The following is a 19,784-nucleotide window of genomic DNA, read 5'->3' on the forward strand; positions in this document are numbered from 1 at the left end:
TTTGCACAGTAAAGGAAACCATAAGCAAGACGAAAAGACAACCCTCAGTATGTGAGAAAAAAATTGCAAATGAAGCAACTGACAAAGGATTAATGTCCAAAATTTAGAAGCAGCTCATGCAGCTCAATATCATAAAAACAAACAACCCAATCCAGAAATGGGCAGAAGACCTAAATAGACATTTCTCCAAATAAGATATACAGATTGCCAACAAACACATGAAAGGATGCTCAACATCATTAGAGAAATGCAAATCAAAACTACAATGAGATATCACCTCACACCGGTCAGAATGGCCATCATCAATAAATCTACAAACAATAAATGCTGGAGAAGGTGTGGAGAAAAGGGAACCCTCTTGCGCTGTTGGTGGGAATGTAAATTGATACAGCCACTATGGAGAACAGGTTCCTTAAAAAACTAAAAATAGAACTACCATATGACCCAGCAATCCCACTACTGGGCATATACCCTGAGAAAACCATAATTCAAAAAGAGTCATGTACCCCAATGTTCATTGCAGCTGTATTTACAATAGCCAGGACATGGAAGCAACCTAGGTGTCCATCGACAGATGAATGGATAAACAAGATGTGGCACATATATACAGTGGAATATTACTCAGCCATAAAAAGAAGCAAAATTGAGTTATTTGTAGTGAGGTGGATGGACCCAGAGACTGTCATACAGAGTGAAGTAAGTCAGAAAGAGAAAAACAAATACTGTATGCTAACTCATACATGCGGAATCCAAAAAAAAAAAATGGTTCTGAAGAACCTAGGGGCGGGACAGGAATGATGACACTGTTACAGAGAATGGACTTGAGGACACGGGGAGGGGGAAGGGTAAGCTGGGACAAAGTAGGAAAGTGGCATGGACTTATATATACTAACAAATGTAAAATAGATAGCTAGTGGGAAGCAACGCATAGCAGAGGGAGATCAGCTCAGTGCTTTGTGACCACCTAGAGGGGTGGGATAGGGAGGCTGGGTGGGAGAAGCAGAGGGAGGAGGTATGGGGATATTTATATATATGTATAGCTGATTCACTTTGTCATAAAGCAGAAACTATCATACCATTATAAAGCAATTATACTCCAATAAAGATCTTAAAATAAATATATAAAATATGCTTATGAAATGTTTCTTTAGGCAGATAGAATTCATACATTCATAAGCTAAAGCCCACATGTATGCACACTAATTGATTTTTATGAATACCAAGTGTGAGTGTTGTTTTCTATCCAAAGTTCTCTGTGTGGTTTTACCATTTAGGCAGCACTGATTTGTCTAGAAGTATTTTGACATGGTACACGTACTAAACATTCAAGCCTGAATTCAGAGTAATTTTCCCTTAAAATTACTTAGAGGCAAAAAAAAAAAAATTATGTGAGCAATCATTACTCTTACTTCAATGTGAATCACGTGCCTCATCAGCATGATTCCATTTCCTCTAAGTTCACTCTAAAAGCTCTTCAACTCAAAGCCAAAATATGATATTTGCTTGTTAAGCTTTATGGAAGCATTGGGAAGCCTGGAAATGAGGCTGAAATTATATTGAACATTGGAGTTTCTAATGTCCATTTTTACAATCATTAGTAACTAAGTTTAATGGCTTGCTTTGGGATTGTCATTCTAGACTCAAATCTAGAGTGAAAAACCTGAAGTATACTTTGTGTATTATTTTACCTGTAAAATAAAAAATGTAATTTGATTTCTTGATCATATGTGTATGTGTGTATATATACACAATACACATTGACATAGACACATGCATGTACACATATATATACAACATGCATATGAAATAAGTGTATATTGGCGCATCTATGCGTTTTTATGCCTATATATAATATACATGTATATACAGGCTGTTTTATTCTGACACGCATGCAATGTATACACATATATATGTTTATATACATTTGTGTGTAGAAGAGCTATTAAGCAGTAGAAAGTGATAAAGACTATCTGATTCTAGATCTTTTTCCTTCTTTTTTTAAATGCCAAACACTGTACCTGTGTAAGTGACCTTTTGAGAAGGTTGGTAATATTGATGCATATGTACATTGTTGGAAATTGTATTGTGATATTACTAAAGAGAAGTAGCTTATGTCTGCATATGAGTGTGCAATTGCTTCAAAATGAATCTTCCTCCTCAGTGCTAGATGTCAGCTACTGAAAATAGATATTAAAAAAGACCCTTGAAATATAAATTCTGTGGCATAATAATATTATAGTGAAGAATTGTATTTAAAATTTTGATTTGTTAATTTTATGCATGCTTTATTTTAGTTTCTCTTTTCTTAAGGAAATATTACTATTCAAGCATGTAAAATTGCTTGCTTTTCTAAGTTAACAGATTGGCTACAGCATTTATGCTTCTATTTGAACACTTTCAAGAAAGAAGAAAGTTTTTAACCCATTCAGAATAGGAATTATGTCTGTTCTATAAACATATTTCAAGTACTCAGTTATTATTGTTTCCCGATCAAGGAGACTTTAGTGTCCCGGTTATAGAAATGAGGAAGATGAACACTCAGAGATAGTTTCATTCTGTGAGTGTTCAATGCATTTGTATATTGATCACTGAAAAAAAATTGCCCATTCTCATCCTTTTAACGTGTTCTTTCCTGATAAAGAAAATGCCATTCTGCAGTTAGGAAAAAACAACAGGCCATTATTAAATTTAAAAAGCACTGTGCCTTTATTTTATTGGAATCACTTAGTTTATTTGCCTGATTATTTGTTTTCAGCTATTAGAATGTATTTAAAGCTGCTTGAAAACCCACACAGCACTGAACACTGATGTGTTCCTTTTACACCCTTTAGTAGATGCCTTGAAATTCTCCACATAATTTGGAAAACTATTTGGAAAATGCTTTACTCTGCTGCATTAAGGGAACTTAAGTTCTTATTGTTTTGCTGTTTCTTGAGCACAACCAACTTTCCCTGCCTCAGACATGGTGCTTCCAATTCTCTCCACCCAGAAGGTTCTTACCTGGCTGCCCACACAGCTGTCTTCCTCACTTTAGTCTCTGTTCAAATATCTTTCCAAAGTGGCTTTCTGGAACCACCGTACCTAAAATAACCTCTCCAGCCTGCTTTCTGCTTGATTCTTTTAAGTCTTGCCTACCTATATTTTTCTTCATAGCCATTATTACTACCTGGAGTTATAGTGATTCACTTTCTTATTGATTCCATGAGGATAAGGATCTTGTGTGCTATATTCACCTCTCTCAACAGTGCCTGTCATATTGGAGGTGCTCTCAATATTATATATTTTATATATATATATATATATATTTATACTTATATATGTATCAAACCCATGCTTAATCAATGTAGAAAGCAAGTTGAAAACCAAAAGATTTAGGCAAGTGACAACCACACACACTTGAAGCCAATTTATGATTAAATAATACCATACCCAAAGTATCCGAAAAAATGAATTCCTTTTTTCCCAAGAAGTAGGCAAACTAAAACATAATATGCTCTAGTTATTTTAACTTGTAACAAAAGAATTGTTATTTAAAAGCATAAAAAAGAAGCTTTAAGATAAATTCTATTTGCAACAATTAATATAAGGGTATGGCATAACATACATTTATTATTTTGTAATTGCTTTAAATAAATAGAGACCAATTTAGCTATGGGATTTGCATCAACTACTGGCCGAGTTTTAATGGTCAGATTGCCTGTCTGTGGATGGCGAGATCTCCTTATACCTTCCCAGGCTATATTTATTTGAGTTAGCCCATTTCTTTGTATAGGCATAGTATGAATTGATAAAGATCTCTGTATTTGGTCAGGATAAAAGAGCAAAAGAGGAATATTGAATATCACCAAATCCATAGGACGAGATTACTGCTTGCTTCGTCAAGTAATATTATAGAAATACATGTTATTTTAATCATCTCAAAGATGTCTCCATGAAAAATGTGTTAGAAAACTTCAGCAAAATAATGCACTGTTGGTTGACAAGCCACTTCAAATTTCCTTTCTGTGGAGTTATTTGTGATCTATCATCCAGTCAGCCCTTAGCAGATATTTCTTTACTCCAATAGAAAAATACACTTTTCAACATAATCTTCTCACATTATTGTTGTCCTTCTGAAACTTTAAGTGTAAATTATGTAATATAATACATGTTCCTGGCCAGCCTAATGCTTTAGAAGTTCAAAATCCAAAAACAGATAAATAAACTAATATAGACAGAGCTAAACTAATATGGATAGAGCATGATCATTGGGTAATTCAGTGAAGATTTTGTGCTTTTCCTTAAGTAAAAACTACACTTTACTGCTGACTTTGTCTCCAGAGCAACAGAGTAGTTTAAATGGGAATAAGAAATAGAAAATGCATGTGGAGTACCTGCCAGTCATTGTGGAATAATAACAGTAATAGATTTTCTAAGAGCATTATTTCAAAGGGCTCTTTACGTTAACCACCATCACACAAATATTTTTTTTCCTGTATTCAGTGGTTGGAACATTTCTTATTCAGGAAGCTGTACAAGATATATTTGGCTTTGGAAGTCCTGCATGGTAGTAGGATACTTTCCCCTTCCTAGGTAATTTCTACTAATGCAGATATCAATTATGCTTTCAAACTTTTCAATATCTCGCCCTGTGTGTTATGGGTAGTGCAGATTGGTTTTGTTTTATCGTCTTTGTTAATGCGTTTGTAGATTGCATTGAAAGAGTCTGAGAAAATTACTCCATACATCAACATCAACAGTGCAAATTGTTTTTTCTTTTTTTTTTTTTTTGGAAATCTACATACTGTGCTAGTGTACTACACTGTACAAATCAGTAAAAAAAAATTAAATGCTTAAAGTTGGTTCTGGAAAGTTTTAGGTCGGGAGCAAATGTACTTTTTGAATGCTTCTCAAAATTGAGCAAGAGAAAGGGAAGTAAATAAAAACGACTGTGAAACCAAACATATATGCTGCTCTCTTCCTACCATCCAGATTCAGAAATACTTGTGACTTCTGACATGGTGATTAATGTAACATCACTTGTGAAATCAATGAAACTAAAATATTTTCCATACATTCATTGCTTTTCTCTAGCTAATGAACCTTAAATGAAGTTTTATTTATATAGATGTGCTAAGTGTGAACAGAGGAGGTTACTTGGTAATTGTAAGTTAATTAATTATAACTGTAATAAATGTTTCTTTAAGAATTCCTATGGTAACATTTTGCAAGTAAAGATAATGCTCTTCTTTACTCAACCATGTGTAGAAGAATAACCTTAACTGAATGTTGCAATGTTTCTAACCTGCATAGTATAAATTCTAATACATTTAAGTGCCATTGTGCTTAATTTTTTTTTTTTTTTTTTTTTTTTTTTTTTTTGCGGTACGCGGGCCTCTCACTGTTGTGGCCTCTCCCGTTGCGGAGCACAGGCTTCCGACGCACAGGCGCAGCAGCCATGGCTCACGGGCCTAGCTGCTCCGCGGCATGTGGGATATTTCTGGACCGGGGCATGAACCCGTGTCCCCTGCATCGGCAGGCGGACTCTCAACCACTGTGCCACCAGGGAAGCCCGTGCTTAATTTTTGTATCAGACTTGCTTCACTGTCTACGTGTAGTTTTCTTTTACCCTCCTGGGTACAGATTGTCTATGCCACATAGAACAAATGATAGGACATTTTGTTAAATCAGGTAATGTCTTTCTCTTCCATGTGTCATGAATTTCAGTGTTAACACTTTCATGGAAGAAACAAAAACTTTGCACACTTTATAATACACTTTCAAGACTGCCTAACAATACTTTGTTATATTTTACTCCAATATTTTTATAGCACAAAGTGAAATAAAGCATTACCTAATCAGAAGACTACTACCCAGTTGCTTTGCTACATTGATCTTCTGAGAAACCTGCATTGGCTTCTTGTTGCCTTCTGTAATCTCATTCTAAGATTGTCTACAATATGATCCAACCTACTTTTCCAGCCTTATTTCTCTGTCCTTGCATACACCTGGTTCTCCTGCCCGACCAGCCTACTGTCTAGAAAACAAAGATGCCTAGTGCTTTTCCTCCTCCATCGCTTTGCTTCTCCATAACTGGTCCCTCTGAGACGCTTTTCCCTATCAAAACTCAAACAAAGAATAGATCTTCCATGTACCCTAAGCCGTTAGGGCTTTTGCTACTCCTTTGGATTTTAGTTTACATACAAAGAGAACTCATTATAGTCTGCTTCAGGTAAGAGTTATGAGTGGGTTCAACGTTCCCTCCCCCACCCTACCTTTTGGATAGAAATTTCTTGGGATTTCTCGTTTTTGTATTCAGAACAGTGTTGGGCAGGTGCCTTGCCCAAAGTATTCCATCAGCAAAATCCATTAAATGAAAATATATCATGAAGGAATTGCATCACTTGCCTTGGTGAGGCTCTCACAGAATGAAAGAAATAAGAATAGTTGTTTAAACAGTCTTACGTTTAAATTAAATGGAGGGGTAAAGTGATAGTGTCAGCTCAGAAGTACACCTACATTGTCCTTAAATAATGACTTGTTTTAGGTGAAACAGGTTCAGTTTCCTTCAGATGTGTATCATGTCTCCAGTATTGTTGCTTCAGTTCTCATCTCCAGTCTGCACTCACCTCCCATGATCACCATCTAGACTTTTGGAGCTATTGCTCATGTATATACACATACATACATATATGTATGTATCTTTATTTATATTTTCTTTATTCCAGAAAGAATAAAATATTTGTATTTAATAGAATAAATGCTCATCCAATTTTAAGGATTGATTTACATAAATGACACCTACTGAATAAATCCTTGATAAAAGAGAGATGAATTAAAATAATCTCAAAATAGTATCATTTGCAATGAATTTGACTATGAATGGCACAATTATTTGATTCCTCCCATGTTAAGAGTCTATTTTAAAAGTCACTAAGGGGCTTCCCTGGTGGCGCAGTGGTTGCGAGTCCACCTGCCGATGCAGGGGACACGGGTTCGTGCCCCGGTCCGGGAGGATCCCACATGCCGCGGGGCGGCTGGGCCCGTGAGCCATGGTCGCTGATCCTGTGCGTCCGGAGCCTGTGCTCCACAACGGGAGAGGCCCGCGTACCGCAAAAAAAAAAAAAAAAAAAAAAGTCGCTAAGAACGTTTTCCTGACCTAGAGAGCTTGTAAATTTTATTATATACCTCCTGCAAATACTTCTGATCATCAATTTTAAATAATATTAAATTTGAGGTTGTGGTACACTGTGCCCGATGTGTTGATTGGGTCTTCTATGTTGACTTCTTTTCTTGGCATTTGCTTCTTTTCAATAAAGGAGCATGAAGACAATCCAACATAGAAACGGCCTCTTAGGACCATGTTATAGCTAATCAAATAAATGCAGAATTTTATATTTTAGGCTTGCAGAATTTTATATTTTAGGCTTGAATGTCCCTAATTCACCAAGACAGTCACCTCTCACCCCTTGTTAAGGTGATGATCCATGTTAGTTCCCTATCATGTAACTTTCATATTAGACACATCACAGAACTAACCTGGCTTTTTCTTGTAGAACCTAAAAGAAAAGTGAACAAGTACACAGATAATGGGCAAGAGAATAAGGTTTGAGAGGAGTAGTTTTCTACCTGTGAGAGAGAGAATGTGGTGTGGAATAGTATAGAATAAGTTACAATATTCTGCACTTGAAATGTCTGGAGTATATGATACAACCGCACCATCAAATTGGCAAACTAGATTTTTAGTGAGAGGGTACTGCATAGAGAAGGGAGACTGATTGGGTTCTTCAATTGTTTAGTTCAACAGACATTTATTTAGAACCTCATATATGCCAGGCAATGTACTAGGTGCTTCCAAGTACATTGTCATGGAGTTAAACAACCTCAAAAACTTTAACATGATGTACTAAGTGCTATGATACAGATATGAATTGGCATTCTATTGGACAGAGACCTTTTCTTCTACTTCATTTTGTTCCACACAACTCCTGGAATGGTACTACAGAAACACAAGGACATTTGTTGAGATTTGCCTGATTAGAGAGATGGAACTGTGACTTGACTTGGGGCCACCTCCAGTACATGGACAGTAAGACTGTGATTTGTATTCAAATCGGAGAAGGTCTGTGCTTCCCATCAACCTCCGCCAACCAAGTTTACTATTCTTAATATAATTAGCATTTAAATGATTTCATTATGTTGACATTTTAGTCCATGTTATGATTGTTAGTAAAATTAGAAATCCACATGTGGTAGATGATACTTCATAGACTTCATTGAAGTCTGTTAAAGTGAATGATTACATGATTAGTTTCTGAGTCTCCCCTATATCAAAGAGATGGAAGTGATGATAATAAAATCAGTTTCTTTTCAAAAATGACATGACCTTAAACTATAAAGAGGAAATTACAATGCTAGGGAATTCTATGGCAAAAACCAGAACACCACTGAGAAACACAGTAAAAGTTCACCTGCTATAATATGTAAATCCAAAAGAATTTTTATTTTAAATTGAAGGTTGTTCTCTTCAGTTGAGTTTTCTATCAGTGGGCCCAAAACTCAGTCCCTTATAATCCCTGCCTAGAATCCTGCCTCCAAGGGAATTTCCCTGTTCTAAGGAATTAGTTCTAAGGAATTAATCTTGATCGTATTCCTTTTGTCAGTGAGAATTAGTCGCCATCCACATTAGACCCCTAAAGGATCAAAGAATAGAAGCTGGGAAACCAGCTCACCCATGTTATTGCCTCACTGGACCTGTTGTTATTCCATTCATTATATCATTTCATGGGTGAAATGAAAGTCTTTTTTCAAACCCAAGTAAAATAGTGTCAAATTTTTAAGTAAAATTTTATTGAACTCTCCCCCAAATTTCTAATGCTAGATCACTCAACTGCTTTCTCTAGTGAAAAATTTAGTGTGATTTAACTATACATTCCCCATGTAACTTGTTGGACATTCTTCATTTCTCTCAAGTATATTTAGGTTTTGAAAACATCTTTGAGTTCTCTGAGTAAATCATTAATTCAGAATTTTATAGGATTGCATTTATGGTTATTTTGAGAAAAATAATTTTATCAGAATTAAGTGGTTTGTTCTTATAGCAAGTGTCTTATTTCATTTCTTCTCCCCTTTGGTCTTTTCTATTCATCAATTTGTTTTCATCCACTGATGGGGGATCTCGAGTCTGGTGTTCTGAAACTGACTTCATGTGCATTCACTTTCAGAGTGGAGATCCCATTCTATTCTTTGAAATGCTTACCATTTCCAATACCCACACATCTAATTCTAAGAACTAGTTTTTAAAATGTGTTTTCTCCAAGTAAAGTTTTTTGGTTTTGGTTTTTTTGTTTGTTTGCTTTTTGTTTTTTTTGTTTTTTTTTTTAATTTCTAAACCTCTTAGAATTAAATAACCATTGTCCATTTAAAGAGTTGAGAGTTTGGCCGTTTGAGTTAACACAAACCTTTGTGCTTTGGGGTCATCACATAACGTCTTTTAGCCATCCCCCCGGTATGTAGCTCTTAACTTAGGTATTCACTCAAATTTGGTTGACTCTAGTTAGAAAATGTATCTCTAGACATCCATGAGCATGCAACTTTTACTTCCTGCCTAATTCGATGTGAACTGTGTAGATGTTTGTAGGACAAATGTTTTATGCGTCTCATAAATATATCCTTGAAGGTAGTCCCACAATAGTAAATCCTCATATGTAGATGAAACTATTATGTTGATTTAGAAATCTTTTGTTTAATGTAGGAATAACGCAATTCAGGTAAAAGTTCCAGGAGTAGTAATGAATTTTACAAAGGTTACATGTTGAACATTCCTTGAAAAGACTTCTACTTTTAAGGCTTTTTACACTTCAGAGATTAGATATATTCAATTACTTTTAGAAACCAAAGATACCTCAATAAATCAAGTAATTTAGTCTTTTTCCTCAGGGTAGGTATTGTGTTACCCCATCTTACAGATGAAGCAATTAAGATGCAGAAAGCATGTGAATTGCTTCAGGTGATACACACTGAATAAGTAGAAGAGGAATGTCTAGAAAATAGGCTTTTTACCTTCTCAAAGTCCATTCCAACACTACAGAGACTTTGTTGCAAAGGAAAAATGGGATTCAGAAAGAGCTGAATGTAGATACTGGCTCTACCATTTACTAATTCCAAAGAAGTTGTGACCTGAGTTTGCTCTTATGCAGAGATTTAACACCTACTTCACCATGTCCTTGTGAAGATGAATGTGATAAATATATGCAGTTTGCTGAGTGCAACTAATTAAATAGCAGTTATACTTACTTTTTTAAATCATGCTGCTTCTCCAAAAATAAGCATGTAAACCCCGACAGTGAATCTTTGAAGAGGGCAGTTTTCATGTGAATATAAAGGCCCAGGATACTATAAGCAAATTTGTGTTGATTTTTTTTTAATGTACCAGTAAGAAAGAGAAAAATAAGACAATGTCTTGAGAACTAGTTTAATGTGAGAAATCACTAATTTTCTATTTTATCTCTACAATTTTTCCCCGAGTGAATAGAAGTGACTGAAGACCACTTCTTCTAGGCTATGGTTTTGTCACAGCTGGCCCTGAACTTCCAGCTTGGTACTTTCCCATGGTGATGAACTAAACTCAAAACACAACAGAATTTGAGCCAATCAGCATAGACCTGTAAAGATTTCATGCCATATCCCAACATCACACTTATTTGGTCACTGAACTTTGTTGGGCTTGAATTTGCGGCAAATCCAGGTTTAAATGTCATTTTCTCTCCTTCAGTCTTAAATCTGTATACAGAATTGATGCCCCACTCCCCCTACCCAACCTCAAAAAATTGGGAAAGTTGAGTCAACTTATTTTCATTGCTTGTCACTTCATCATGTCTTATTAGGACAGGTGTGGTTTTTATAGCTACCTTGGAGCCCTTTGTAAAGATATTTGGTTGGCTTCTCCTTTTCCAGCAATTATGTCAGCATCTATGTTATGTAAATATTCTCCACAGTCTCTAATTGTTGCAGCACCAGAATCTGTAGAGAAATCAAAACCCTCTGAAAATAGTCCAGTTAGTTTGTGTTCTCTTTCCCTTGTGCCTTCCTCCTCTTTTGTACCCCTGGCTGCCCACAGAGACGCTAATTCTGCCATCAACAACCCTCCATCTTTCTTATAGTGGTATCACCATCAGTGGTCTTGTTTTGAACATAGAACCATAAGAAACATCCTGCTCTCTTCTGACAAAGCTGGGAAAGTGGCCCCTCTCACCTCTCCAATAGATCAGACTGAATTGGCAAACTAATTTCAAGTCATAGATTGAGGTGCCTTTCAGGCTATTTGACTAGGTCTTTCTAGTTAAAGAACAGTATACCTTTCATCCCCCTATAATAGGTCCTTGGCCTTTCTTCCCAAAAATGCCAAGAAGGATAGGTGCTGATAAGAAAGCAAGGTAGGGGATCCACAGAAGTCCCAGGATCACCAACCATGGTTAATGGCCAAGAAGTCATTTTTTGGTATCTGCCAATCTGTATTCCAGTACATTTTCTGAGCTCAAAATATACTCTGCCCATCTCCATCAACAGATGAGTGTTTACCATGCATTGACTCATTTTAAGTACCACCTTATTGTAGGGAAACACAAATGCATAGCACATGCCTCCTCTAGTAGTCAATTCAAAATCAGCATAGATGGGACTGGGGAAAGTAATGAGATCATATATAAGTAAGGGCTAAGTTATGTGTTATTGAATGTAAGTGCTCCACAAGCTTGTAGGAAAGAAACCATGAGGAAGCTAGTGGGTTTTTTTTTTCAGTTTGTTTTATTGAAGTATAGATGATTTACAATGTTGTGTTAGTTTCTGCTATACAGTAAAGTGATTCAGTTATACATAAATATAATAGTTTTCATTTGTTAATCCCAAACTCCCAATCTATCCCTCCCTTACCACCCTCCCCCTTGGCAACCACAAGTCTGTTCTTTATGTCTGTGAGTCTGTTTCTTTTTCATAGATAGGTTCATTTGTATCATATTTCACATTCTACATATAAATGATGTCATATGGTATTTGTCTTTCTCTGACTTACTTCACTTAGTATGATCATCTCTAGGTCCATCCATGTTGCTGCATTATTTCATTCTTTTTTATGGCTGAACAGTATTCCATTGTGTGTGTGTGTTTGTGTGTGTGTATGTGTGTATATATATCTATCTATCACATCTTCTTTATCCATTCATCTGTTGCTGGACCCTTAGGTTGTTTCCATGTCTTGGCTATTTTAAAGAGTAGGAAGCCAGTGTTGATCATCAAAGGCATCATGGAGGTATCTGCAACTGTGCCTTGTGGGCCTTGAATTAAATAGCTCTTCATGGAATTAAATATAGATCCTAAGACTTTCTTCAGCCTTTTCTTCTCTAAGATGGACAGTAACAATTCTATGACCATGTAGTAACAGAATATTTCTATGAACTCCTGCCATTTCGTGGCTTCTTTTGAACACTTTCCATTTCTATTCACTTGGGAACTCTAGATGTGGAAGCAGAGAGTGTGTAGTGTCACAATAATAATAAAAAGATAAAGATTTCTACATCTTCATGCTTCTGTCAATAGTATATGTAAATGTCACTTCACACATGCCAAAGCCATAAAGCACATTTTGCATTCTCTCTTCTATATTAAAGTCTCTTTCGATGGGATTTATTTCCCATTACTTGAATCAATGCATTGCTCTTTTATTCATCTTTTCTTTTCCACCCTCCATTTGTCTTCATTTAAAACTCATATCTGGCTATTCTCTTCTACAAAAAGGTTCACAGTTACCCATTTTAATAAACAGAACCACATACAGAAATATTTAGAAATGGAAGGCACATTAGAGAATCACCTTTTTCCACACTCTCATGGCTGATGACATTGAGGTGAAAATAGATTAAGGGATTTGCCTAAAGTCACACACTAGGTAAGACAGAGGCAGACTAGGATTATATGACACTTAATTTTACTTTTATCAATATTCAATATTATTCATTCAACAAACATTTATTTGTGTGATAGGAACAATTCTAGGAGCTGAAGGCCAACGGAGGCTCCCCTAGGCATAATTCTGGTCCTATGGCTCATGTTTCTTTGGGTTTCTTCTCCCTTTGCTGTGCTCACTGTGGCTTCCTGCTATACCTTTTTTAAAAATTGTTTTATTTCTTCATGTATTGATAGTGTCTTTATCTTCACTCAGTCCCAATTAACTTTCCCAAGCTTTTCATTTAATTAATTCCCATCCTCCTTTTCAAGGTACAAACTGGCTCTCTCCTGGCTCAGTGCCATTCTGCCTCATTATCAGGCCTCCGTTCTAAAATAATTATTTTGAGTATAATGAAAATGTTAAACATGGTTGAACCCAGTATGTGATTTGTTATAACTGACTGCCAACAGCTGTTTTATAGTATGTTTTGACTTGTATAATAAAGTGTCACATCAAAAAAATAAGTAAACCCTTCATCCTTCCCCCCACCCACCCATTTCATTCTTTGTTGGTAAATATTTGCTTCTATTGTAATGAGGACAGGCTTGTTAGACTTAAGCCTCTTAAGTGACTGAATGGTTAGACACAAAACATAGAAAATGTTCTTTCCTCTAATATGAGGTACAATCTTTTGGCCTTCTACCTTCCTTTGAAGGAAAGTCCATATTCTGTGTGATTGCCTTGTTTACTGTTCCTACCAGCAACTATAGTGATTGCATTTAGTTACAGAACATTTGTTTGTTTACTCTATTACTTGATGGAATATTTTTCTTTTACCACCTAATATTCTCTAATAGTTACCCAGATAAATGTCATTGTCTTATCTTTTGTAGCTATAGACAGAATAAAACCATCTTGTGCTTAATGATCAAAATAAGAATAGCCACAGTTCAGTGTAATGTTTTGTAGAGATACTGAAAAATGGCATTTTATATTTATTTAATTTTTTTTAAAGATAGTTTTAGATTCTCTTTTTTGGTCATGTTTGTTTTGCTATTTCAAACTCTCATAAAGCATTACAAGAATAGGACAGGGAGATCTCATATTCCCTTTACCTTGATTAACCAACTGTTTACATTTTATCCTATATATCAGTTTCTCTTTCTGTCTCATAAAAAATGATATACATATATATACTATATATTCTTCATATTATGTATGTTACATATGTGTGTGTATATACGCAGTTCATAAACCATTTGAGAATAAGTTGGAAACATGGTGTGACTTATCCTAAATACTTTAGCATATATATCAGTGTATTTCCTGAGTACAGGACATTCTCTTACATTACACAGAACAAGAATCAAACACAGGCAATTTATCGTTGATGTAATACCATTATCTAATGCATAGTCCACATTCAAATTTCATCCACTGTCACAATAACGTTCTTAACGGCTAATTGTTTTTTCCCATTGGTCCAGGATCTAATCTAGAATCATGTAAGCCATTTAATTGTCATGCTGTGCTTTACTTTTTTGTTTAAAAGCTTGCATTCAGTCACTAATGACCTGGATAGTGTCTCTTTTTAAAGTAATTTCTGCTTGCTGACTACTGTTCCAAGAATAGGAATTTAAGCCAAAAGCTGTCTAACAAAATCCCTTAGGAATAATGTTATCTGTGCCGGAAATGGCACAACAACTTTGAAACCCTGTTGTGACGACAAGTTTTGGCATTTCAGTAGGAGACAGTAAAGAGAACTCTAAGTTAAGCAACATTTTGCAGTTTTGAAATTTAAAACTTGGAATAGAGATTCTGTTGCCATTCCAGTCAAGGGGTAATGTTTACAAGTAGCCGTGTTGCACACAGATTCACAGTGCAGACTTTAAATCCAACCCTAAATAAATATTTAGCTCAATGATGTGTTAGTGAATGCTTAGTAAAAATTAATGCTTTCATCAAAATAAAATACTGGAGATATTTTTTAAAGTTTGGATGTAAATATTAGTTATTTGTCATTTTTTAATCTAAGTCCCCTTTTTTAAAAAAGCTATGCATTTTTAAATGTCTAGCATTAAAATGAATACAAGTAGTTCCCTCCCCCCCAAAAAAACCAAGGAACACTGATCTGTAGTATTTATGATGCCTAAAGCATGCAGTGTTTTGCTTAGTTCTGTAAATAGAATTATGATTAGGGCTACAAGGTTTCCACAGCAATTTCTAGCCACTGTTGAGCAATAGTGATACCTAAGTCTCAGACAATTTTCTTTTTTCTCCATGTCAGGCTTGCTTCTAAAACTAGATAAAAAGAACATGAAAGAGCCATCGGTTTTACTGACTATGAATACATATCATGTTTTGTGAAAATTATATGAACCTACCTACCTAAACAGATTCATTTTGTTTTTTTTTTTAAGTATTGTAAAAACAGGCAAAAGTACCAAGTACCAGGAAACTGAGTCAGACCTACTGGTAGCAATTACACTACTGAAAAACCAGATGGTTGACGGGAGGTGCAGAGTCATCCCATGTTATTTTCACGTTTTCCCTCTAAAAGAGAGAGAGATGTTTATACATGCAAGAGACAAATTAGCTACCAGAAAAATACTATGCACATCCATATTCAGCACGTAGATTAAAAATAAAATAATTGTCTGTTCCCTACAGTAGAACAGGCTTGCCCATTCATCCTTGTGATAGATATGCATGCAAAACCAAAATGAAACCAAATCCCTGCAGATGACTCATAAGTCACAAAAACTGTTTAATCCTTTCATTGTATCCCTTTGGGAAGCCTGCCCCTTGGTTAGTAGTAACATGCAATATGTATAATGTCAAGTATTCTGTTAGTTTTTTAGTAGAAAGGCTTCGTTTTTTCTAACAGAGTTTTGTCCCTGTATTTCATACAAAGAGCTTTATGCCACTCTGTTACCTTAATATGTACGTCCATAGAATTCTGTTGTAGCTTTTGTTTTAATAAGAAAAGTGTCAGTAAGCAGAAACCATGTATGGAAATCTTATCTAAAATTGATTGTGGCTCTTATCTAAATTGATTTTAAGAGGCAGGCAGGTAAATCTAAGGTGCAGTTTTACATTGCTCTTTCTAGTGGATTTTGCTAGAAAACAGTTGAGTTTCAAGCAGGACTAAAATGAAAGGAGACCTTGGAGTCTTAACCATTGAACAGATGCAGTAAATGCAGCTTTGGGAATACAGCTGTCACTTCACATCTTTTCCACTGAGTACCTATGTAAGCCAATCACCAGAGCTGCTGTCATTGTAATATTTTTGTACCTTTGTTGAAAATAGACACTGAGAACCCTTTAAACAGAGTAACGTGCCTATTATCAACCTATTTTTAAATATTTCATTCCTTCTTGATTTTCATTCCACTTAAATTTTTTGATGACCAAAACTAATGAGAACTTATAATAAGAAGGTACTTGTTTCTAGCACTGTGAAATTGTTCATTTGTGAGTTGCTAACTTATCAAACCAAATCAGAAATTCTTGATATCTTTATAATATTAAAGCAGTTCCTGATATTGACTCTTGGGAAGGATTTAATTTTCTTATTCTCTAAACTGAAAGTTGTACTGCTTTCTGCGATGATGTGAGATTATTTTTCTCTTTATCCCTGATGGGATTTTATATATATGTGTGCATATATTATATATATAGTATATATGTGTATAAATGTATGTGTATATACTTATACACATAAACACACACACTAGAATAGTTTTAGGTTATATCTGAACCTTGATATGGCTCCGAAAATAGGCAAATAGGTAGAATATATTGAAGTGTTCAATATAGCAATAGGCATTTAATTGACTAATAATTGTATGATTCCTTTTTAATGAATAAAATAATGCAATATTCTCTAACAATGTCTGCCTAACTTAGTAGTATTTCAGTTTTCAAATGGAAAAACTATAATGTAGGGAGCATAATGAACTTCCACAAAATCAGTGTATAAACTATGCACAGAACCTTGATCTCTAAATCTTCAACTTTAAAATCCCTATCTATCTATCTTATACTATATCTACTAAGTATATATATGATATTGTATTGTATTTGGATGTATATAGTGTAAGATGTTTAAGTAGAAATAGTAAATAATAAAATGAATCAGTTATAATTCATGACAATATGAAATGATTCTGAACTATGTGTACTCACCTAACCATTGCGCATATTGTTTCCTTTTAGGAAAAAAAATACCAAGAAAGAAAACAAAGAACAAAATACCCGAGAATTCCTGAAGAACAGTAAGTACTTTAATGAGACAATGATTATACTAGAGCTTCTATGACCTTACAAATTTCTTTTATAGAAATATTCACCTTTCTGTTTTCTAAGATAAGAAACTAACATACTAAGTAAATGGAGCCTTCTAAAACTCAATTTCAATTTACTGGAGCAAACTGAAAATCATTTATCCTATAATCCTCTTAGATAAGAGGCCAGGGTAATCCTTGTAATACGTATATGTGGCAGAAAATGTTTATGTTGATTCCATCATATCTTTTGACTAGCATCATATCATTTTAAATTCTATAGAAGAAAAACAGTAAGTAAAATTTAATCAAAGTACCTCACGTTCTCTGTATGTGATACAAATTTTTTTTCACTTTGAACAAAATTTTAAGCAGAATCAATATGCTTGGTTTGTTTATAGTCATTAAATTAGAATTATTAAAAAATGGCAGCCATCTGCAGGCATTAAAACTAATTAATCTCATTAGTACATTTCTTTCCAATCTTCTCACAACTTAATTACGACGTGTATTTCCTTACATAGCTATTATTTGTTAGTAATAATTGTTTTTATTAAACAAAATTAAGTGCATTCTTGATATCATTCTTTCTGATAAAACTAGTAATATTGTAATGATTTCCTAGATGTAAACAATTACATATAATGTAAATAATTATAAATTTTGAATATGTGAATGTCAAAAAATAGTAAAATAAATATAGGAAAGCAAAATCCACTTTGGTGCCCCATGGTATATCACTTTTAATACCATGGTAGTTTTGAAATGAGTTTTCACATGCATTTCTCTAAAATTTAAAACAGAAATGTTGAAGTAAAATGTAGTGAATTAGCAAAATGATAGATCTATATCTTGATATATATCAAAATAGAATAAAGTCCAATGGAAAGGCTATAAGTGTGATATAAAAAAAGAAATTCATGAATAATTTTTCTAGGATATATACAAATTACACTTAATAAGATTTTCTAGCACCCAAAGAACTTTAAGATGTGATTCATGCATTAAATGATTAAATATAATTAATCATGGTAATGATGATATAAATGCAGTTTATCTTAAACTTATTTTACTTTTGAAGTGTGAGAGAAGCAGGAAGAAAAGGATTTTCTTTTACTTACCTATCTGAATATTATCCCTGTGCTGCCTCACTTTATACAAAGTAATTTACCTCACTTTTTGCTGTGGTTATGGATGGCTATACACTTTCAGTTTTAATCAGAGATTTATAAAATTCAAACTTCAGAACTTTCAACAACTGTTCCTTGTTTTAAAAAAGAAACTCCAAATATGTGAATTGCTTTTCTGAGGTGACATAATATGTTTACATCGTCTTGGGTATAAGAAGGATAATTTAAGAATTAGATTTTTCTATCATGTTTAAAAAAAAGAAAAAGTGCCGCCAATTTGAGTGAATTGCAGAATATGAAATAAATGGGCAATTTCTTTTTGACATGTTTTATTGCCAACATCTTACTGACCAGAGAAAGTCAACTAAGTAATTCAGCCAAAACATAACACCTAGAAATTGTCCCACAAGAAGGCTAGCTTCCCTTTAAGTTTTGTTTTTATGTAAATAAGTCAGTTTTTAAACATAATTTCAATTCCTTACATTACTTATTGGGGAAAAGGTTGGATTTTTAAATGAAAGAACCATGCATGTTTGTTTTAAGGTCTTTATACAAGAGCCAGGTAATACCTACCCTAGCCTCTCACAATTTCTTAGTCATCTTCTTATAATTTTATTGTGAAAAGCTATCAATGGCTTTTTATCTGATCTGATTAATCTATAACTTATTTGGTCTGTTATTCAGTGTGACTTATATAAGTGATTTGATTTGAAATGTAATTTTCAGTAGGATTTAGTATGGCATACTTTGGAAGGACCTGATTCAAGTAATGACATCTTTTGCTCATTTGGAATAATCCTAGGGAAAATAATGTATGTTTCCAAGAAAACAATCATGCCTTTTCTTGGTGCATTTTGTGGTATAGGGCAGTTTTTCCCTTCAGTCTTTAATTGTCTTTTATTTAACAACAACATGTTAAACTACTCATAAATAATTGTAAGGAAAAAGTGACTCTTTTTAAGATACATATCATCTGATTTAATGGTTCCAGAATTCTTATGCCCTAATCCTTCCATTTTTTTAATTTTTATTTTATATTGGAGTATAGTTGATTAACAATGTTGTGTAAGTTTTAAGTGTACAGCAGAGTGATTCAGTTATACATATACATGTATCTATTCTTTTTCAAATTCTTTTCCCATTTAAGTTATTGCAGAGTATTGAGCAGAGTTCCCTTGCATTACAGTAGGTCTTGTTGGTTACCTATTTTAAATATAGCAGTGTGTACATGTCAATCCCAAATTCCATATTGATCCCTCCCCACTCATCCTTTCCCCCCAGTAACCATAAGTTCATTCTCTAAGTCTGTGAGACTGTTTCTGTTGTGTAAATAAGTTCAATTGTATCATTTTTTTTAAGATTCCCCATATAAGCGGTATCATATATTTGTCTTTGTCTGTCTTATTTCCCTTAGTATGATAGTCTCCAGGTCCATCCATGTTTCTG

General features: G+C 34.3%; 1 protein-coding gene across 3 annotated transcripts in view; it reads left to right on the top strand.

Moving 5' to 3' along the window:
- The window catches only part of SYT1 (synaptotagmin 1), a 533,541-nt gene that overhangs the window by 166,809 nt on the left and 346,948 nt on the right, over positions 1-19,784 (top strand). For all 3 annotated transcript variants that reach the window (XM_060025297.1, XM_060025299.1, XM_060025298.1), the window contains one exon: positions 17,141-17,199. The gene's annotated coding sequence lies outside the window, so the exon portion shown is untranslated. The remainder of the gene's footprint in view (positions 1-17,140; positions 17,200-19,784) is intronic.

This window comes from Delphinus delphis, chromosome 11 (genome assembly GCF_949987515.2).
Source record: "Delphinus delphis chromosome 11, mDelDel1.2, whole genome shotgun sequence".
Classification (NCBI taxonomy): domain Eukaryota; kingdom Metazoa; phylum Chordata; class Mammalia; order Artiodactyla; family Delphinidae; genus Delphinus; species Delphinus delphis.